The sequence below is a fragment of the Pseudonaja textilis genome, chromosome 2, assembly GCF_049901715.1.
Source record: "Pseudonaja textilis isolate UNSWEBS1 chromosome 2, rPseTex1.2, whole genome shotgun sequence".
In the NCBI taxonomy this organism is placed as follows: domain Eukaryota; kingdom Metazoa; phylum Chordata; class Lepidosauria; order Squamata; family Elapidae; genus Pseudonaja; species Pseudonaja textilis.
The window spans coordinates 240,412,568-240,436,789 of record NC_141991.1 but is presented as its reverse complement, the minus strand read 5'-3'; the positions used below and the strand labels follow the sequence as shown (position 1 = coordinate 240,436,789).

The 24,222-nt window shown below is 37.9% G+C and overlaps 1 protein-coding gene and 1 long non-coding RNA gene across 5 annotated transcripts in view; one reads left to right on the top strand and one right to left on the bottom strand.

Annotated features, from left to right (window-relative positions):
- Positions 1 to 17,732, top strand: part of LOC148127434 (uncharacterized) — a 37,449-nt gene extending 19,717 nt beyond the window's left edge. Inside the window, exon 3 of the long non-coding RNA XR_015742404.1 lies at positions 14,683 to 17,732. This is a non-coding gene — a long non-coding RNA (uncharacterized LOC148127434). The remainder of the gene's footprint in view (positions 1 to 14,682) is intronic.
- Positions 1 to 24,222, bottom strand: part of CCBE1 (collagen and calcium binding EGF domains 1) — a 193,663-nt gene that overhangs the window by 48,463 nt on the left and 120,978 nt on the right. The window lies entirely within an intron of this gene.

The following is a 24,222-nucleotide window of genomic DNA, read 5'->3' as shown; positions in this document are numbered from 1 at the left end:
AAAACTTGCTGTCAGACAAGCAGAGGCAAGTAAGACTTGCTTTATTTCACCAAATTATACAATTACACTTACAAAAATGACAGGCCAGCAGGCTGTGATGGCTTTTTCCAAACATCAAGCAATACATCCTTGGGATGGTAGTCTTAAACAACTGTAAATTTAAGCTATCTTGCCTTTAAGTGTATTCCTAAAATGTTTTAAATATCCAACAGAAATTTAACACGGGCAAGTGACATGTTGGAAAACACACACACACACACACACACACACACACACACACACACATATCACCTAGACACATTTATCAAGAAAATGTGAACTAACATTCCCCATGGGCCATGAATTCAGTTCTCCTGCTACATTAGAATGTTATTTCTGGAATTTTAAGTCTTCAAATAATAGGCAACATCTTGAACTTGAGTAGCTAATAGACAATAGGCTTACCAACAAATACACAATCAAATAGCTGGTTGGTCATTTTCCTTTGGGGACAAGAAGAGCTGGGTTGGAATAAACATCAGCCTTAAAGTTGCATTTGACTTCTAGTATCTCTATGGGTATGCTTGTATCATTTTTAGCAATATTTTAAAATCTTCTGGGTGATTTCTGAATTTTTCAGTATACAGGAGGTACAAGTATGATGAATGAAAGAAAGAACTATTTAGGATAGGATAGGATAGGATAGGACCCAGAAAGGTTGGGGACCGCTGTCTTAAAAAGCATAAATATATCTTTGAGTAAATTCATGATTATCGAGTGAACTAGTAAGTCACAAAAAAATCTTATTTATTTTATCCAAGCATCAACATTTCTTACTGAGGCCTTTGTTTCTTTGCCAAAAACCTTATATGGATAAATAATAACCATCTGTGTTTGCAAATAACCCAGAAGCTGGTGGGAGTTAAGTAATAATTCACCTACACCAAAAGAAAAGAAAAGGAAGGGAAGGAAGGGAAAGGAAAAGAAAAATCTTGTTTGTTTTTTGGAGCGAACTGAAAATTGAACCAAAATTCCAAATAATAGATAAACAAACACATTCAGCATGTTACATCTAAAAGTGTTTTTCTTCCATTAATCTAAAAACCTGATTTAGTATTCCATAAAGGAAAGGGTATCATGAGATATGATCTAATAATATTTTTCACCATCCTTTATCCCAATAGTTCGTTAGCTACTTATCTACCCTAAAGACTAAAGATTTCTGCATAAATCATTAACATTGTTAAGTGTATTGCCTATTCGTAGGCAAAATATAATTCAGAATAGTCTTGATATGCTCCACAAATGGGCTGAAAATGTCTTAAGAAATCCCAGATAAATTGGAAAAGATTCACAGAAGGGCAACAGAGATGATGGGAGATTATGAAGGGCCTATGAAGGGAGGTTGAAAAAACTTGACATGTTTAGCTATGAGAAAATATGATTAGGGGACAGTAGGCCAACACTCTTCAAACACTCAAAAATATTTGAAAGATTTTCTGTCATACCAATGTAGAGAATTTAAATCCATGGAGTCATGGATTTAAGTTACAGGAAAGCAAATTTCAGTGGAAGGTTAGGGAAAAGCAAACCTTTCTAAAAATAAGAGCAGTTTGACAGTGGAACCAATTATGCAGAGAGATGGTGGCTCCCTTTCCTCGGCTGTCTTCAAGTGAAGGGTACACTTCCATTTGCCTGGAAAGCTTTAATCTGATTTCCTGCACAGAGTCAAAGGTTGAATGCAATGGCCTAAATCACCCCTTCGACTTCAGGATTCTATAATTCCAAAATAAACACAATGGAAGTTTATACCCAACAAATAATGAAATAGATAAAAACCTACCAATCAGGCAACAATGATTTGGATGATAAAGGAGCTCAGTAGCACACTAGCACACTTCAGGGGGCTTTATTCAGAAGCTTTAGTAAAGGAATACTGTCAGAAACCCAACTGGGAATTTGTATTTCCAAATCATAGATTTTGATTTGGATAAGAAAAGTATCTGTCCATTGCCCATCCTTAACTTTTATCATGTGTAATATTTGGTATTTATATTCCATGGACTAAATATCTTAACCCTGAAAAATATTTCCCATTCTTAGCTATACAAATATGTAACTAAAGATGGCATTCATTTAAATGTAGTATTATGTACTAGCTGCTGTGTGTTTAGCACAATCTAGCCAGTAAAATGGATGAATTTGATTTTTTTTAATGGTGACTTCTTTCAACGATATCAAAATACCACATGTATCATAAAAATATCAGCAACCAAAGCCATAAATGGATACTAGTTTTTATACATCCAGCACAACTATGTCCTATTTCAATACATTTTTAAAAACATAGACTGTGTATGCATCTTCTCTCAATATATCTTTTTGCATATTAACATAAGTGTATGAAGCATAGTGTTTATTATTACATAAATGACCAATCCTTCACTTACAATTTTCATAAAACATACATGCCATGCTGAATATTTTAAGCATGAAGGTGAAGCTAAAATCTCTTTCAGACTGACCAACACATCTACACACGTTTCTTGGCATCCATATTAAATGTTTTCCATTTGCCTTAGAAAGCTTTTTCAAATTCTTAGTCTAATTTGGAATTCCCAAGAGATCTGTTGCCTAAATACTAACCAGATCTGACCTGCATCACTTCCAAGCCCTAAATTAGCCAGCAGCTGCTACTTGCTGAGGCAGATTGTAAATGTGCTTTAATATTCTACATATTTGAAATAACAGATTGCTGTCAAGTGCCAGAAAAATCAGGAGATTCAGGCAGTTCAAATGAGTATAAAATTTATTGTAAGCTTAAGCTCTCTATAAGAATCTGAACTACTAACAGTCAAAGGAAATAAACGGAAGTTAAGAAGGAATTCAAGATGGGCTGAACTTCAATCTCTTGCGGGTGTGCAGACACTCATGATTGATGATACGTTTGACCCCTCCCACAGGCTCATCCTGGTCATCTCCTACAATTTCTTCTTCAATTTCTCCTTAAAGCTATTCACCTCACCTGAACTTTTTAATTGTTTCATTGACTTTCCTTTGGTTTGGTGTTGAGTTCTAATATTCTTAGGCTGTTCTATATCAAGATTTCAAGATGGTAAGTCAGAAACATTAACTCAACATTCAGATGAAAATCCTAGGCAGAAATGATCATATTATGACTCAACGTAATAAGAGGCTGAAGCACATATAAAGAAATGTGAAATGAAGATATGTCCGTCCAACTCTGAACAGCCCCCTACATTTCTTGGTACAGTACATTTCAGAGCTGGTGCAGCACATCCTTTTCTTTATGACCCATCCATTGCAATTCATTAATGGAACATCTAGAGAAGAACTTCTGAGGATTATGGAGGATTATCTGATATATATATATATATATATATATGGATCTTTGGTTGTTCGGGTTTTCTCCCGTGTAAGATTCGAAGTATCTAGGCAACGTTTCGATGAAGTCTCATTCATCATCTTCAGGCTTCTGTCTCCGGCTCTGTGCTTCTCAGAGTGATGTGAGATTGCAGCTGCTTCTTCCTTTTAACTGCCAGTGGGGGTGGGACTTGATTGGGTGGGGGCTTGGCTGTGTTCTGATTGGGTGGGGTGTGTTCTCATTTGTAGGGGTTTGGCTGTGTTCTGATTGGTTGGGGGTTAGCCGTGTTCTGATTGGTTGGAGGCGTGTTCTGTTCAGGTGGGGGCTCGGTTGTGCTCAGGTTAGTCTTAGTTGCTGGGGGATTTGAGTTGGTGAGCTGTGATCTTGCTGTTTGGCTTCAAGTTCGTGGTCGTGCTGCATCTTCATAGTGGGTGTCGGTTTGCTTCATGTATGGCTCGGAGGGGTTTGAAGTGGGTAGTGATGCAGCTGCAGTGCAGCTTCTGGTCCATGGTCGTGTCTCATCTTCTGAGTGGGTGTGAGTCTGTTTTCTACATGGAAGTGTGGTGGTGGCATCTTGTGTGGCTCTCATGGGTGTGGGTCTGGTGTCCTTCTTCATGTTAGGTACTCATCTGTTCATGAGGTCGGGTTTCCAAATGGTTGGAAGGCGGGAGGTGTCATCTCGTTTGTTCATGCTGTGTGGGCGTTTTTCTATCTCTATGGCTTCTCTGATTATTCTGCTGTTGAAGTGTTCGGTTTTGGCGATAGTTCTGGTATTTTTAAAATCAATTTCATGTCCTGTGGCTTTGAGGTGCTGGACCAGGGAAGAGGTTGTTTCTTCTTTTTTGATTAAGTTCTTATGTTCTTCAATGCGTGCACTTATTCTTCTGTTAGTTTGTCCAATGTATGTGGTAGGGCAGGCAGTGCAGGGGATTTCGTATACTCCTTGGTTTTCTAATTCGATTTTGTCTTTGGGGTTTCTTAGGATGGTGCATATTTTTCTGTTTGTGCAGAATGCTGTTTTGATGTTGTGTTTTTGGAGGATCTTGCTGATTTTGTCTGTAGTGCCTTTTATATATGGGAGGAGGGCTTTGCCGTTTTCTTGTTCTCTGTCTTGGATTTTGGTTGGGGTTTCTTTTTGGATTAGATGGGTAATCTTCTTTCTTTGGAATCCATTGGCTGTAAGTACGTTGGTGAGAGTGTGTAGTTCGGTTTTTTGGTGTTGTTCATCGGCTAAGCAGCTGCATCACTACCCACTTCAAACCCCTCCGAGCCATACATGAAGCAAACCGACACCCACTATGAAGATGCAGCACGACCACGAACTCGAAGCCAAACAGCAAGATCACAGCTCACCAACTCAAATCCCCCAGCAACTAAGACTAACCTGAGCACAACCGAGCCCCCACCTGAACAGAACACACCTCCAACCAATCAGAACACGGCTAACCCCCCCAACCAATCAGAACACAGCCAAACCCCCTACAAATGAGAACACACCCCCACCCAATCAGAACACAGCCAAGCCCCCACCCAATCAAGTCCCACCCCCACTGGCAGTTAAAAGGAAGAAGCAGCTGCAATCTCACATCACTCTGAGAAGCACAGAGCCGGAGACAGAAGCCTGAAGATGATGAATGAGACTTCATCGAAACGTTGCCTAGATACTTGAATCTTACACGGAGAAAACCCGAACAACCAAAGACCCACACACAAATACCGAGATACCTCATAAAATATATATATATATATATATATATATATATATATATATATATATATATATAAAATCATCTTTCTGGCTTTGGCCTATGCTATGAAGACCCTCCAAATTTAAAACTAGCTCTTTGAGTATGAGCCTAATAGTGAAGCATTGCCATGTTTATAATGTTCTTACTGAGCCACCAATCTCACAGTCATGTTGTTCTCAGTTAAATGATGTTTCTAAACCATTTTCAAAGGGAACCCCTTTAAAAATTTAAGATGACCAGATCTAAAACAGAAATTCTTAGAGATATGAATAAGGAGTGGGAGATAGGGGTAGAAAAAGGGAGTGAGAGAGAAAGAACAAATGTTCTTTCCACTGTCTTCCAAGTCCCAGTTAGTCTCCAAGCCAACTTTCTTTCCAAGTGTACAAATTGAATGTCTTGACATTGGCACACTATCAGATATTTGTCTAAATAAAGGTGAGCCAGAATCCAAGCTAATCACCATATATCTGCTCGAAGTCTCCTGGAATTTTTAAACATCCATGATTCTTGATTGGGGACTTTAATTTCACACACAAAAAAGCCATGCTACATAGCAAATGATAAATTCCATTTTGCTGACAAATGAAGTGCCAAAGGAGGAATTGGACAGGAGCAGCTCTTTGCTAAGTCAACAGAATTCAATAGCAACAAGTCATTGATGGGTTTGTCAGATTTACTGTGTCTATTCCAGTCTAACTAAATACAGTGCCTTTCATCAGCAAGACCACAAAAGTATTGTACAAACACCAATAAAAATCAAATCACACAGTGCATGCACACATGAACATGATACAGTGGCATCCAAAGAATAGCACATGGATTTAATAAATGTGCATGGGGAAGTATATATTTGGTTATGTTCCAAATAAGTTAAAAAGTTGGGAAACCCTCCCCATGGAATCAAATGACAATATTTAAAGTTACTGAGAATTATTATTTTAATAATAATGAAACTGGTACTACACACACATTTATACATACATACATGCATACATACACAAAACGAAGCTAGCTTCCAATCCACAATGTAAACACAATTAAGGAAGAAATGAAAAGAAGAGAAAGACATAAACAAAAAGGATTTAGAGTATTGGTATTGCAAATAATAATGGATGCTGTAGTTGCAGTACATAGAAGCTTAGAACATAATACATTTATTAGTCTTTAAGATTCCATACTTTCCAGTTCTTTAAAAATGACTTGAAAATCTAATGCAACTTTGTCATAATTAACAACTGATGAACAAGATGAGGAAAATTATTTGCTAGTGTGTGATTAGAGGTTTCTCCAAAAGCTCTTTTGTAACCCTTGAAGATATTGATGCTGCCTTCCCATTCTCCCCGCTGGAAAAGAAGGAGGAGAAGAGAAAAAACTGTATCAGTTCCTCCTATTTTCTATTTTCTCTTTCAAGAAAATACTAAAAGTCCCCACATCTTCTCACTAGAAAGGAAATCTTTCCATTAGGGAAAGAAAAAGACCGCAATAACATTTGGAAAGAAGGGGATTTCACATGGGAGTAAACTGGACAGATACTCATACACATAGACCTTAACTTTCAATCAGAATTGAGTCCAGAATTTTCTTGCTAAGCGAGATGGTTGTTAAGTGAGTTTTGCCCCATTTTACGATATTTCTTGCCAGAGTTGTTAAGTGAATCACTGCAATTATTAAGTTAGTAACACAGTCGTTAAGTGAAGCTGGCTTCCCCATTGACTTTGCTTGTCAGAAGGTTGCAAAAGGTGATTATATGACCCCGGGACATTACAGCCATCATAAATATGAGTCGGTTGCCAAGCATCTGAATTTTGGTCACGTGTCATGGAGATGCTGCTATGGTTATCAATGTGAAAAATGGTCATAAGCCACTTTTTTCAAATGCCCTTGTAACTTCAAATGGTCTTTAAATGAACTGTTGTAAGTCGAGGAATACCTGTACTCTTTTCTCAATAATTTTAGCATACCAGAAGATTCTCAGGCATGGCATGGCTGAATTAAAATCATAAGCACACACTTACAAATGTAAACTAGATTAGTGTTTACTTTTTGGGGTTTTTTTTGTCTCATGTCTTAATTTCTTCCTCTTACTATTTCTTACTCATCCTCCACGGCTTTGCATAATGTTTCCTGCCCTGAAAAGAAACAGTGTGATGAGCGGATATGGATATGGATATTGAACAATTTTCTGGGATTTTTTTCCCCAAGGGCATGTGCACTTGATGGCAATGAACCAATCAACTTTAAATATTTGTGTTTTTAAAAATATATAAAACAAACATTTAAATATGAATGAATTACTGAAGACATGACAACAAAAAATTCTGGTACCTCTCTGTTTGCTCTGTTTCTACCACCATTTAGAATCTACCTTCTCCATTTAGAGAATGCTAACAAAATGTTTGCCTTCTTACTGTCTACTGAAATTTTGTTGAAGTCCACAAATTGAAAACCTAAAAAAAGCTTTATGATGCTTCTCCAATTGGTACGTTTTTCCAAAAGGCAACTGGAATTTCTTGGTTTTGTTTTTTTTTGCTTCTCATCCAAGAGCTGTAGTGGTGCAGTGGTTAGAGTGCAGTACTGCAGGCTACTTCTGCTGGCTGCCAGCTGCCTGCAATATGGTGATTCAAATCCCACCAGGCTCAAGGTTGAGTCAGCCCTCCCTCCTTCCAAGGTGGGTAGAATGAGGACCCACGATTGTTGGGGGCAATAGGCTGACTCTGTAAACTGCTTAGAGAGGGCTGGAAAGCACTGTGAAGCAGTATATAAGTCTAAATGCTATTGTTATTGCTATTCTTCAGAACTAAAGAAACTTCCTGGATGAGAAATAAAATGTTTTCAAAGAAAAAAAAAACCCCAAGAAAGTCCAGTTGCCCTTTGGAAAAATCACCTTTGGGACAACCATGGCCTGAATGATTGAGAATCTCCATAGATGTTTATGATGGCACATAATCAATCAATCAATCAATCAATTAAAAAACTCTCTAAAGGAAGGGAAGAAAACACTTTCACACATAGTTCAGAACATCTCAACAAAAATCCAGTTGTTCTCTCTCTGTATTTCTGTTCAATGTTTTGAGGAAGAGCATTATTAAAGCGCGTCATTCTGAAATGAATTGGAAGTATGCTGATTTCATAAAAATGAGAGGGGTGGAATTGTAGAAGCAGAGAAATGTTTATTCTCATGCCAGACAAATGTTAAATACTCATGAGGATGTTAGTAACACATTGCAGATAGAAGACTAATTTTTTTCCTCCTTATGAATCCAATACTGATGATATCGTGGAGATGCTATCTTAGGGAGATGATGCAGTGGAGAATTATGGGCTGTTGCTACACTGTAGAAACTAAGCCAAGTTTATATTTAGATATGTTCAATTCTTGGTTGCTTGCTGCAAGCAGCTTAGAGAACACATGGTGAGGAGTTGCTAGAGGAGGGGGTCAGAATACAATTGTTTTAAAATGAGTATGATATACGAATTGAAAACAAGCTCTGAACAATGAGATTATAACAGAATAACCGAGTTGGAAGGGACCTTGGAGGTCTTCTAGTCCAACCCCTGTTTGAGCAAGAGACTATACTATTGGCTGTCCAATCTTTTCTTAAAAGCCTCCATTACAAGTGTAGGAAAAAGCTATAGATGAACAGAATTATCACAGTTCCTCATTTTATCAATCTTTTGTTCGTTTCGTTCTGTTTCTGCTCCAATCTCCAACTTGAGGGTCTGTTGGACCCAATTTATTTATATAAGGTACAGTGGTATCTTGGTGCGCATCGTTAATTGGTTTCAGGAGGTGTGATGAGTACTAAAAATGATGAGTATGAAACAAAATTTTCCCATAAGGAATACTGTAGTGAGTCACAAGGCAACTGACACAATGTCACAATGACAAGTTTGTAAGTTGAGTACCAAACAAACGATGAGTACGGGGACAACCTGATTGTCCATCAAAAGTCCTTTGAGATGAGTAGAGCCACAGAGGACAGGATATCCTCCCCTTCAAGGGCCTGTCTCCCAGCACATTCACTTCCTGTTTGGGCTGCCCCTACAAATGTGAAATGTCTAGCCCTCCCCCATTCCCACACCCCCAATACCAAGAGTCTTCAAACTTGGCAAATTTAAGACTTCAAATTTAAGACTTATCTACTTCAACTCCCAGAATTCCCGAGCTAACATAACTGGAGGAGGAATTCTGGGAGTTGAAGTCCACAAGTCTTAAAGCTGTCAAGTTTGAAGACCCCTGCCCAATACAATTTGTCTTTCCAGCAGTCCAAATGATGCACAGAATTAAAACTAAGGTGAATTAGTTCAGAATTTTAACAATGTTTTTTCTCTCTCTATTGCATTACCTAACTTATTGTTAGCTACTTTATGATTCCAAGTTAAGGAAGACATGGAATCAGATGCATTTTTTTTTCAGATTTACTTTGGCATCTTTAGCTGGAAGGGTTGAAGGCAGCAGGGAAAAGAAAACTCAATTATGGCAACATAAGAGTATGCAGCAATGCTATTTGTGTGGGTAGATGGCGCTGTGCTAAATGAACTGAAAGCAAGACAACCTGAGCCCAAACTCTCTCAAAGAAGATTACCTATTATATTAGCCTGAACTCCCCCTCTCTGCGAAGTATTGCAAAATACTAATTTGTGGCAATGTGAAGACGGGTCTTACAGCGTCTTCTACGTGGAATGACCCACTCTTTTGTGACCTGTAAGGGACCTAACATCTGAGCCTCTTAGATGAGCCAGTTTGTTGTAGTGGTTAAGATGATAGTGCGCTGGAATCCGCTTTAGACATGGAATCTGGGTGGGTGACTTTGGATCTGGCACTTTCTCTTGGTGCTCTCTAAGCTTGTCTGTTTCCTTGCTCTTTTCTTGAGTAAGTTTTATTACTTAGACAAGGTAACATCATCTTATGATTGTATCTTACAATTAATGATTGTAACTATGATTGATGATCTGTGACTTATTACTTTGTTTTTTGGTTGAGAGTTTATGCACCAGAGACGAATTCCTTGTGTGTCAAATCATACTTGTTCAAGAACAGTATTCAGTTCTGTTCTGTTCCATTCCATTCTATTCTATTCTGTTCCAAAGTCATGATGGGAAAAAGAGGAGGCGGAAGGAAGATTAGGTATATTCATTGCCTTGAGTTACTTATAAAGTAATAAAAGTGAGATTAAAAAAAATCTACAAAAACTCAATATACAGTATGTTTGTGTATGTTAGTATTCTCTAGCTACAAGCTTTCCCTATTATTTTGTTTCTTTAAATCAGGGGTGTCAAACTCAAGGCCCAGGGGCCAGATCTGGCCCATGGGTGCTTAGATCTGACCCACAGAACCACCTTGGAAAAAGCAAAGGACCGATGTGCGGTCCCTCTGCCAGTGAAAACAGAGCTGTGTTTTTGTTGGCAGAGTGTTGCAGGATGCCGTCGCAGCCGAAAACGGAGCTAAAGAGCCCGTTTTCACTGGCAGAACGCTCGGGCCGCCACAGGCACCCCCGACATGAGTGATGTCGAACTGGCCATGCCCACCCTGGCCCCAAGGTCAAACACAACCCTGATGCGGCCCTCAGTGAAATCGAGTTTGATACCCCTGCTTTAAATGGATTGTTTTATTCTACTTATTCTGGTTCCCCTTCCCTCTCACCTATTTTACAATTTACCATTGTAAATTGATTCAGGATTTTATAATATAAATACATTTACAAAATAAGAATGATAATGATTAGTAGCATTGAAATGTTACTCTGAAGACAAGGCAGGCGGCATTTTTGGAACATATTAAATATCTCTTACAATTGTGCAAGTGAAGAGGAAGAGTTATTTTTAAAGCAAGAAGTTTGTTTTTTCTGATTATCTTTCAAAAGTGTCGTCAATGTTAATTCACCTCATAGGAGCCAATCTGACACACTTTAAAAGCATTAAGTGCCTTTTATTGGCAAAGATTATTTGGTTAGTTCCAACAATACTGAACTCATGAATCAGCCTGCCTAAAAATGTATTCTGCATCAATAAAACCAACATTATCGAGGAAAACATGTATATGGTTAATTTATTTTTATGAGACAGGTAGATTATGGGGAGATCAACAAAAGGTTGCATTGGGGCATTTTTTTAAAAACTCTTGGGTAATAATCATGAGGAAGGGATACAAAGCAAATCCAGTAGACTTCATAGTAGCTGAATAGCTCAGCATAAAGAATTTACATTAGAATAATTAGAAAACCATTTGGAACATTTGAGACCAGATTTGGTATGGGTCCAGGTTCATCTTTCCCCACCTGCCTTTTCCCCGTCCCCTTTGGGTAGCCTATATTGTCCAAAAAAAATTATTGATAAGCAGCCTTAATATCTATTTTCAGAACCAGCAATAAGAAGAACCTATTCACAAACAGAAAAAGGTGTCACATGGAGATAATTTTGCCATTCCTAGTACCTTATTAAGATATCGAAATATCCTTGTATCCAGGGGTGGGATTCAATTTTTTTAACAACTGGTTCTGTGGGCGTGGCTATGTTGGTGGGTGTGGCTTGGTGGTCATGTTATTGGCTGGGCATGGCCAACTCAATATCACTCACATCGAGGCACGCATCTCCTTGCCTGGCCTCTCATGAGGGCTGCAACAGTCGTAAGTGTGAAAATGGTCATAAGTCACTTTTTTCAGTGCCATTGTAACTTTGAATGGTCCCTGCACACAAGCAAAGTACCAGCAAAGGAAGGGAAAAAAACTCCAGAGACGTTCCTGAGACAGGAAGTCTAAGTCCTGCCAAGAATGTAATAAGGGTTAACAGAGAGGCAGTTTCCGTAAGCAACACCAGAATGTTTCCTTCCTGCCTTCCTGACAGGATTAGGCCAGTAATTTCTTCTAACAACCGGTTCTCCGAACTGCTTAGAATGTTAACAACCAGTTCTAGCGAATAGGTGCAAACTGGTAGAATCCCACCCCTGCTTGTATCTCATTGTACACATGTAGGGGTTTGTAAGGTAAAGGTAAAGATTCCCCTTGCATATACGTACAAGTTGTTTCCAGCTCTAGAGGGCAGTGCTCATCTCCGTTACAAAGCCGAAGAGCCAGAGTTGTCTGAAGACATCTCCGTGGTCATGTGGCCAGCATGACGAAATACCAAAGGTGCACGGAACGCTGTTACCTTCCCACCAAAGCGGTCCCTACTTTTCTACTTGCATTTTTATATGTTTCGAACTGCTAAGTTGGCAGAAGCTGGCACCAGTAACGGGAGCTCATTCCATTACGTGATACTAGGGATTCGAATTGCCGGACTGCTGACCTTTCTGATCGACAAGCTCAGCGTTTTAGCCACTGAGCCATCGCATCCCCTTTAGTAGGGATTCTTTATCTGAAAAACTATCTACAGGTAGTCCTTGACTTATGATCTGAATTGAGCCCAAAATTCCTATTGTTAAGTCAGACATTTGTTAAATGAGTTTTGCCCCATTTTATGACCTTTCTTGCCACCGTTATTAAGTGGATCACTGCAGCAAATAAGTTAGTAACATGGTTCTTAAGTGAATCTTGCTTCCCTATTGACTTTGCTTGTCCAAATGTCACAAAAGGGGATCACGTGACCTTGCAATACAACAACGGTCATAAATATGAACCAGCTGCCAAGCAGCTGAATTCTGATCATTTGATCATGGGGATGCTGCAAAGGTCATAACTGTCAAAAATGGTCATAAGTCACTTTGTTCAGTGCCCTTGTAACTTTGAATGGTCACTAAGGGAACTATAAGTTGAGGACTACTTGTATTATAAAGGAAAGAACAGAAGGGAAAGCAGAGGCCTTGAAGTTGCCCATCACCTGTTAGCACTGTACATAATAAGATAAAGTAGACCCAGGGGTCATCTGGTCATTTTTCCTACATTCTTATAATTGCTTTCTTAAACGTGAAAGGAGATATATTTACAATTATATCTAAATTTCTACTTGTACATATACACGAGAACACCTATGGTATGCAATTACTGTTGGAATTTCTTGGTGATATCCTTCTAGCTGGACTGTAATGTTCACCATCCCTATTTGTTATGGTGTTGTCTAGAGCAGCTAAGTCAGAGACATTCTGCATCTGATCAGAAATGGAGGATTTGCTATCATTATTTAGAAGCAACTTACACCTGTAGATTATCACATTTTAACCATTACATCCAGGGGTGCACTGCTAACGGCTCTCCCCAGTTTGGGTGAACCCATAGCTAGTGTTAAGGGGGCTTTAGAGAACCAGCAAATCCCACTCCTGGCTGGCCCACCCCACCCTGTCCCTCCCAAGATTCCCCACATGGCCCGTTTGGATGCCAGGCAAGTGCAAGGCCCTTGCAGACTCGGGGAGGGCAAAAAATGGACCTCCCGGAGGCTCCAGAAGGCTGGAAATGGGCCTGTTTCTAGCCTCTGGAACCTGGGGAAGGCTGTTTTTGCCCTTCCAGAGGTTCAAGGAAAGCCTCTGGAGCCCGGGGTGGATGAAAAGCCCCCCCACCACATGGTGCAGGAGGCCAACTAGGCCACACCCACCATGGCCACGCCCAGCCAGAAACCAGGCAGAGAACTAGTTGCTAATATTTTTGAAACCCATCTCTGATTATATCACATACAAAAAAAACCCTATCCCTCATGCCAATCTGAATATAATTCAAATAAACAGGAAGAATAGAGCCTTAGACATGAATCTTAAATATCAGATATATGTATTTAGCCAGCAGTAGTAGAAGAATGGTTCTAGATCATTTAAAGTGCAGAAATAGCATGTGTGATTAAGTCTAAGAAACTGCTGCCTAGCATAGATTATATGGTAATATTGGATTTGTCTGTTGCTGCTAATTCAGGTAGCTATCGACTTACAACCACACAATTTTTGCTATTAAGACACTTGTTGAATGTTGCCCCATTTTATGACCTTTCTTGCCATAGTTGTTAAGTGAATCACTAAAATTTTTAAGTCAGAAACATGGTTGTTAATTGAACGTGGTTTTCCCATGACTTTACTTGTCATAGCGTCACAAAGAACACATTGCAACTGATATGAGCCAGTTGCCAAGCATCCAAATGTTGATCACTTGATCACTGGGATTCTGCAATGGTTGTAAGTGTGAAAAATGGTCATGTCACTTTTTTCAGTGCTTGTCTAATTTTGAATGGTCACTAAATGAATGGTTATAAATTGAAGATTATCTGCATTCTTTTTGAAGAGGAAGAGTCTATCACATGTTTTCCTATTTTTCTTGCTTGGATCACTTAACATTCTCACTGTCTCCCCTGGTTCCATCTAGTTTCAGAAGAGGAACTCAGTTTAAAAAAAAGGCACTGAGAAGATCAATAAGAAACATAAACACATTGACATATCTCTGCAATTCACCTCCTGCTCTCTGCTCTAAATGGTACCTAATCTGCAGGCTTTTCAACTAGAGATCTTTTGCTTCTTCTACCTAACCTTGGAAGTCAGAAACTGAATATGAAGTCTTCTGTATGCAAACCAGCTGTTCTGTCATACAGATATCAAGGGATAAGCTTCTAAGTGAGAAAGAATGATAAAATATATCATTTTATTTCTCTTCCTTCCAGAGAACTCAGCGTTCATCTCAGATGGCTCTTATGATTTGCCAGACACATGATGGTTCAGAGGTTCCAAGCTCTGTGGGCTAAATGACTCAACCACATACTGTATGTTTAAAAGATTATCTCTCCAATTTGCAGATTTTCCTGACACAAATCACAATGAAAGCAACTGGAAACTTGAGGATGTCAATGGTATTTTGATTTTGCTGGCATTTAAATTACACATACTCATGAGTGCACAAGAATTTGGAACTATTGTATGTTGGAGGGACATATTTTTTTAATTTTGGCTACATGAAGCGTTTATTAACAATTGGACAACATATGAATAAAAACAATCAAGCAATTTGTCCAAGGAATTATATAAGTTCTTGATTCAAGGCCTTAAATCCAGTGCATGCTGTTCCTTCAAAATATGTCTAATAAATTAAAGTTAAAAACTTGATTTTTAAGCAATTAATTACATTCAGAGCATGGTGTTCCTTAAAATGAACAAAATATATAAATTTTAGTTCATGGAAAACTAGTACTGTCAAAATTTTAAGCGACCTGAATGAGAGCCTCAATACCCAGATTTTAAGTGAAGATAAAATAAAGCAAAAATCAGTTTGTTAGGACCTAATTTCACATCCAATAAAGGGCACATGTGATAGCATTCAAGGAAATGATACCATTTTAGAATTCATAATGATTCTATGGTTGACTGATTTATCACTGTGTGAAGAAATCCTCCACTGAATATTCTCTCAATATGGTTTTGCTTTCTGTGGACTGGTGTTTTTTGATGGAGAAAATTGGCCAAATAGGTCTTTTTCTCAAAGTAGAATCCTTCCTTTTCCTGAATATATAAATAATATTTACCTACACCAGAGACCTAAATTCAGTACATGCAGTTGTGTTTGCTACTTCCAAAATACTAATCCTGTGCTACCATTTTTTATTTCCACAGTGCATGGTTCGATGCAAAACAAAACACAGCAAATGTGCACATCTGACCTTACTTCTGTTTTGGCCTAAAGCCCAACTAATCTTGCAGGATTTGTGTGAATAAGGAGAGGTTTGGGGATGGTGTGGTGAAATAAAAAGACAATTAAAGAAGTAAATATACACAGCTGGATGGAATGCCAGATGAGCCACAGCTGGGGGACAACCATTGGATGTCTGACTATTCAGTAGAGTAGAAGTTGTGACACACACTTAATGGCAGTTTTTAAGAGAAATCCTACAGAAAACATGGAAATGAAACCAGCCAGCCAGGGATCAACATCAGTCATTCCAGTTAAATAGCACAGATACAGTTGAAAGAGAAGCCAGATTATCAGTGAGATACATACTCATATTCTGTTATTCCAGAGGTCACTGAGGTGAATCTGTAAGATACAATCAGTGTCTTCTGATCCCCTGGAATGTCTTTTATGAGCCTCCAAAGGGGATTAACTTAATGGAGGTCTATGTTTTTTCATGATATTTTAGCACATGATGTCCTTTAAACAGAGCTTGTGTAAGTAAATTACACTTTAAATACTTTTTAAAAATCATGCATTATTCACTCTAGTGCACTATGTGGGGAGAACATATCATGCTTTAGATAATTTTTAAGCTGAAATGTTGAAAATGCAAAAGGATTCACAAATGTTTAAGCAACACTGTATGTCTTGAGTTTTCATTTTTATCAGATTTAAGTTAAGTTCTAATGGCTGAGTTGGATTTGAATTGAATAAAAGAAATAAAAGATCTGAAAGGAACAGCTAGGCCTTTCCTGTCCTGGAACCCTCCAGAGAAAGTAGGAATTGTAATTGGAACTTTGATCATTCCTAATGACGAGGAAAACTATCAGATGCAATCCAAGTATGTCCATTATAATGTAAATACTTCAGGATTACTAATGGAGTACTTGTGGATACCAATGTGCCACTCATCACAAAATACTGTTTCTCCTTCTCAATATTTTTTACCAAGTATCACATGATTACAAAACCTTGTAAGTCTGTATCCTGCCACAAGATCTCATGAGGTAACAAAGGCCTCACAAAATCTCATCTGAAAACATGATCTTGTGAGATTTCTGGAGACTGGAGCTACACAACTTTATTTATTTTATTTATTTATTTGTAAAATTTATTGGCTGTCCATTTTACCTCAGGATAACACTGAGTGGGGATAACACAAGTATTACAGTTAGAAGCTTTGACATCTGAATGCTGGGACATTATTTTTTATTCCCACTTCATATTCATTTAGACCTATTTAAATTCTTCTCTCCAGTCTGCTATAACTACAAGCTTAGCTTCGTATCAATTTAACCAACATAGTGTTTCAAATAAATTTGGGATTGCATTCCGGTGAGTGTGTTGATTGCTCCCCAGTCCATCTTTGTAAAGTTAATAACTACTGAGTACATTTGGTCTATCTTTTCCTCTTTGGAGTTCTCTGTAATTGATTTCAATGTGGGAATTCATGACGAAGGCAGTGCTTGACTTGTAAAAAGATATTGACTCTCCAAGTGCATATCCTATGTCACTGACTAAGCCAGGAACTGCTTTCCAAACTGCTCAAAATACAGTGGAGCCAATAACCACATTCCACTCTTAGCCATATATCTTATTACGAGTCTGATGAAAGCTGTAAGGATGCTGTCAAGCTGATTTTCCCCAATTTCCCCCAACCTGGAGTTGTCTAAATGTTTTGAAGGCTCTGGCATTACAGTAGGCTGCCAATTAAGTTAAAGGCACTTGCCATGGTATGCAAATTCTGATATGAGCTTAAAACCCGGATTTCTAATAGAGTATCTCCTTGATTTTCAGTTTAATGCCATGAAAAATACTTTATTAATGATGATATACTCCCTCGAGCCTAAAATTCATAATACAAGTTCCATAGAATTCTTTCCCTGTTTAGTTATAAATTGGTGTTGAGCTTTGGGCATTTTTGATGGGGACTTAAGATGTATATGTTTACTTAGTTTTTGTTTGTTAACCAAGAGTTTATATTCTGGTATGATCACATTGTGTCACAGCGTTTTAAGGAATTTATGGCATTGAATAAATTCTTTCAAAAGAGTTTTTTTCCTGCATTATTTGTTTGTAAATTATAATTGCTTTTTAATTTACTTAAATTGTTCCATAAAACAAAAACAACCCTCCTTTGGATTACTTTTAAACCATGAAAATTATATCTAATAAACAACCAAACAAACAAACATGATTGCAATTCCTAGCCAGAAAATCTACCAGTCAAGCAACAGAATGAAACAAATTGAATTTTATTTTTGTTTACTTAGGAACACACGTTTCTTTTACAATTTTCCTCTTTTTATTTGGAAATATTTACAGCAGTTCCTATATAAATATATGTAAACAGGATTCTTGCGTGTATTTTCTTCCATGATGACTTAGCATGAAAGCAGTTATACTAGTCTATAAAAGAAATACTTGCCAGTTATTTAAAATAATTCTTTGCTACTTTAAAGCAGTTTACAATGTTTTAATTTTTTGGATAATACAATACAATAAATGATCACTGACAAGAAGCCATGTAGAAATAGAAGAGTGATGAAAACAGTGGCTACCAAAGTTTTAAAATTAAAAGTTTTGGTTTTGTCAATGAATAGTGGTGTCTTCAAGGAAAGCCAAAACAGGAAGGATGTCCCAAAGGTGCTTTTAAAAAAAGCAACTGGGTTTACTTGATTTTTCTTGAAGATGTTTCATTTCTCATCCAAGAAGCTTCCTCAGGTCTAACTAAATGATGGGGAATGGAAGGATTTATATTCTCTGTAGTCAGCCAGTATATGGCTGGTTCAAGAATTCTGGGAGTTGAAGTCTACAGGTCATAAAGAGGCCATAGCTGCCCAACCCTGATCATTAAGTATTGTACCTTATGATTCTTGAAGAATGTAACTTTTCTTTTTATGTACACTGAGAGCATATGCATCGAAGACAAATTCCTTGTGGGTCCAAACATGCTTGGCCAATAAAGAATTCTATGATGTAGACTATATTGCATAGAAAACATATTTCTATATTCCTATAGATAATGACTGATGATTAAACTACAAAATAATGATATGAAAAAGGCCTTGTATAGGGAAACGCTCAAAAAAGTAAGCTGACAGCAATGACCACACAATTGAAGCCCCATTTCTTTTCTATATAGGTGGTCCACCATTTTTACCTTTTTGACTCCTTTTTGACAATGCCCTGATATGAAGGGTAATGGTGGATTACATGGAATCAGATTAATAAAGCTTGGTTGGTTAGAGTCAATGAGAACTTCAAAAGAAAGATGAAAGTAGTTTAAAGAAAAAAAGTCATTTACAGCTAGTCCTCAATTTATGGCCATAACTGAGCCCAGATTTATGGTTGCAAGTCAGGGCAATTGTTAAAAGAATCACACTGGACCATGACTGATTTTATGACCTTTGTTGCAGTGGTCATTAAGTAAATACCATATGTGTTAAGCAAATACCACACTCATGAAGTAAATGCTGTGGTCATTAAACAAATCCGTTTTCACCAATCAGCATTTTTTCCAGAAATAAACTACTGCTATAAAACAGCATTTTGGTCTGGTATAAGCAAACAGGATAGGAAGGTATTATGATTGATGCTGTTGAAAACTAATCTTCCCTATATTTGCCTTTCTTTTTCTTATCTCATGCCTTTAATTTTCTTTGGCTTACTATTCCTTACTTCTTTTCTGAGCTCTGAATAACATTCCAAAAGGGAATAATAAAATGGATATGGACAAGTATATTAAGATACATTTATCTTGAAAATATTCATTTCTGTTGCAATTCAGCCTTGTTATGTAAGATTTTCTTTAACAGAATAACAGAGTTGTAAGGGGTCTTAGAGGTCTTCTAATCTAACTTCTGCTCCAGGATACTATGCTATTTCGGACAAATGGTTGTCCAATCTCTTCTTAAAAACCACCAGTGATGGAGCACACCACAATTTCTGGAGGTAAGTTGTTCCACCGATTGTTTTAACTGTCAGGAAATTTCTCCCTCATTCTAGATTGGATCTCTCCTTGATTAGTTTCCATCCATTGCTTCTAGTTCTGCCTTCTGGTGCTTTGGAGAATAGGTTGACTCCCTCTTCTGTGGGGCAGCTCCTTAGATATTGGGTAAATTAACTATTCAAATTACAAAAAAAGTGAAATATTTAGGGATACAAATGACAGCTAGATGAGGAACACTTAAAGAAAATAATTACGAGAGATTACTACAACAGATTGCGATAGACTTGGAAAAATGGAAAAATTTACAATGATCTTTAATAGGTAGAATAGCAACAATTAAAATGAACATATTGCCAAAAATATTATATTTAATCCAGACGATTCCAATAACACTGAAAAAAATACTTTAAAGATTTAAATTAAATGATGTTGAAATTCATTTGGCAGGGGAAAAAACACAAGAATGAAGATAAAATTACTGCAGGCCGCAAGAGCGAGAGGGGATTTTGGATTACCCAATTGGGAACTATACTATCAGGCAACAATACTGATGTGGATGAAGGAATGGATTGTATTGAAAAGTGCCAGATTATTAACACTAGAAGGGCATGATTTACAATTGGGCTGGCATGCATTTTTATGGTATAAAGAAAGTAAGGTACATGGATATTTTAGGAGACATTACAATGGGGATGCTTTATTAAAAGTATGGGAAAAAATAAGAGATTATCACTATATGAAAATACCAGTCTGGCTACCAACATTAGAAGCTTTTACATATCCACAGATTTCTAAAACGGAACACATTAAGAAGAATTAAACACGAAAAAACATTAAAAAGGAACACACGAAGAAATTTTAAATGAAAAGGGTGAACTCAGAACAAAGCAAGAATTAGAGTTACAAGAGATAAAATTGAATTGGTATTCGTATTTGCAAATACATAGAAGGTATGAGAAAGACATTAAAATGGCTGGGTTTTATAAGGAATTGACTGAATTGGATAAAATCCTAACAGGCACTGAAGAGAAGTTGATTTAAAAAGTATATGGTTATTTACTAGAAGTTAAATTAGAGGAAGAACAAGTTAAAGAATCAATGATTGCGTGGGGGAAAATCTTTGGATATGGAATAGACTTGGATAAATGGCAGATACTATGGTCTAGAAATTATAAATTAACTATGTCAACAGCCTGTAAAGAGAATTTGTAGAAGATATTTTACAGGTGGCATTTACCCCCACCGAGAATTGCCAAGATGTTTAAAGATAAGTTGGCAAAGTGCTGGAAATGTCAGAAGTTACTAGGATCATACTACCATAAGTGATGGATATGCACAGAAGCTAAAAAGTATTGGATTAGAATATATATGTGGCTGGAGAAAATGATAAAACAATCTATAGATTTAAAACCAGAGACATTTTTATTGGGAATTTTGCCTGAGGGTTACAACAGTTAACCTACTTGATTATCAATGTATTAACAGCAGCTAGGATTGTATTTGCACAAAATTGGAAAAATGAGAAAATTCCGATGGATGAGGAAATAATTAAGAAAATAATGGAATGTGCAGAAATGACTAGATTGACAATGGCAATTAGAGAACAAGAGGAAAAAGATTATTATAAAATTTGGAATTTATTTTATGATAGATAGAAGAGTAAGAAATTGAAATATGTAAGTACAGTATAATATTTATTACTGATAAACGAATGAGTTAGACAGAGTAAGAAAATGAATGTGAAATATATTATTGAAAATCAATAAATATAATGTTAAGGCTAATACAATAAGTGATATATGTGATATAAAATACTGATTAGAAGTATTATAAACATATATAAGTAAAATATGTATGATAATGGCATTATGTGCACAAAGAAATGTGAACCCAACTGACACACTGATGAACAAAAAGGTTTTATTTGTTTGTTTTTGTTGTTGTTATAAAAAAATTTAAAAAATTTTTTTAAAAAAGATATTGCAACCCTGCTACTGTATCACCCTTAGTCCTTCTTTTCATTAAACTAGACATACCCAATTCCTGCAACCATTCTTTATATGTTTTAGCTTCAGTCTCCTAATCATCTCTGAAAGCTCTTCTCTAACGTCTGTACTTCTTTTTGGTAACACTTTTTTGTGTGCGCTTTTAAAGACTTTTTGAAAATTACTTCAGATCCCTGGAGTTCAATTCTGAATGGACTCAAGCAGGGGTGGGATTAAAAAATCCCAGCAACTGGTTCGCTACCCGGTTGCTGGGTGGGCATGGCCATGGTGGGCGTGGCCTACCAGAACTTCCTGTTTCTGGCTTCTGGTGGGCCTTCAGAGCCTGGGGGATGCCATTTTTGTCTTCCAAGGGTCAAGAGGCTTCCCCCAGGCCTCTGGAAGGGAGAAAACAGCCTTACTGGGCTCTGGAGGCTCACTGGAAACTGGAAACAGGCCCTTTTCTGAATTTCTGGTACTTCTGGGAAGGCCGTTTTTCTCCCTCCCAAGGGTCCGGAGGCTTTCCTAGCCTCTAGGAGGGCAAAAACAGCCTCCCCTGGACTCTGGAGGTCCACCGGAAGCCAGAAACAGGCTTGTTTCTGGACTTCTGGTAGGTCCGTTTCCCCCCTCCCAGAGCCTCTGTGTGGACCCTGCACTTACCTCCACCGAAAATGGGCCGTGTGGAAACTCCTGGGAGGGAGGGGGCAGGGTGGGTGGGGCCAGCCAGTCGTTCGACATACCAGTTCGGCGAACTTTAACTTTAACATCCGGTTCGCCCAAACTGGTCTGAACCGGAAGAATCCCATTCCTGGGCTCAAAGAGGATTCAGCCTCCCATCCTTGCAATGTCGGTAAAATGAGAACTGAGATTTTGGGGGGAAATATGCAAATATGCTTCTTCATTGTGAACTGCCTTGGGAGGTCTGTAAAGTGCTACATAAGACTAAATGTTATTGCTGTTTTCCTTTTGCTTACAGGATGGTTGGAATGGTAGCAATGGAAAGTTTCAGAGACAAGGAAGTTAACTGGCTTCAATGAATGTTAATACACAATTAAATATATTAAATATGAACATAACATGGAACCCAGACTGTAATTCTGCATAAGAAGGAAATTACAGTAGGATGGGGGAGAAGGAGATGATCCATTACCCCAAAATGTTATTTTACAACCCTACCTACAGAATAAATTAAAGAACACAGTTTTGTTGTCCCACTTGGAGAGCCAAAGAAAAAAGCAGTAAAATATTTGAGCTCTCACTCATTAAAAGTGGACCAAAAATGTACTCAGCTCTTGTCCATGAAGAAATGTTTATAATTTGCAGCCAAGAAACACAAGAATCCCAAGGTCCTCCCCCTCCTCTTAATTTTTATTCCTACAAGTCACTGATTAAGCTGTTACCCCTCAGGACATCTCCCTTTGAATAAACATTTAAAAAATGAATCCTCAGATCACTGATAATATGAATTCTAGAAGAGGGGCCATAAGCTTATTAAGAAGGGAGACAAAATGAGGGCAGTAACCCAGATTAGCTGTAAGTAAACTGTGTAATGGGATGTATTATAATGCAATGCAATGCACTATTAAGAAATTCCATTACCTCATTTGTATAGCTCTATTTATTCCAATCCATCCATGTCTTTGAAAGAGTAGGCAGGTCTAGCAAAGGGATAATACAGAATCTCTCTCTGTACCATCCTACTTTCATTACCTGAGGAAATATCTCACCCAATGAGATTGGGTTGCCCCATTCGCACCAACAGAAGAGGCATGCTGCAGATTATGTCAACCAAGGATTTTTGGCCGGCTCCTTAAGCAGACTAAGCACGTGCTTAAGGAACCCCAAAGGGGGTACCACAAAAACTTTTATGTAGCCTACGCTTGGCTTCGTTTGTACAGTATGTACAAAGGAGAGGGCACCAAGATTTGTCAGTGCTTAGGGCACCAGTGAGCCTTAATCCGCCACCGGCTGGCAGGATCCAGGAGAAGAGACTTGTCTGCCATGGCTCCCATCCTCTGGAACATGGTGCTCCTCAAGGGGAGAACTGCCCCCATCCTCTTGGTTTTCCCTAAAGGTCAAGGGGAAGCTATTAGGGCGCCTCATTTTGAGGGTGCAGGGATAGAAAACCTCGCAAACACCCTTTTAATGTGCTGATCTGCAGCCTCATGCATTCTACTCCAGCATAGATTCCCATTGTTGTCAGAGGCCTAAGTGAGCTTGGTAGAAAGCAAATTAGCATAGGTGGCCCAGTGGCTCATGCCAGGCTACGTCCTTCCCAGAAGCCCATTGGCAGAAGGTCTTAAAACCTGGCTCTCTGAACTGGGGCCCGGATAGGAGTATGTTATTTTGGAAGTGGTTATGGGATTAAATAGAAGATCTCACCTCCACTGTATTACATATCCCCCTTCATTATCTTATTAATTTTGGTATTTTTTTCATTGTTTTAATTTTTATAGTAAATTTTTGTCCAGTTGTAAGCATCCCAGAGTTGTGTGACAGCAAGATGGGTGGCAAATAAATTTAATAAGTGAATAAACAAAATTCTCCATATAACATTGATGTCTGTAAGATCAGCTTTTCACCCAGTCACTCAACTAAGTACAAA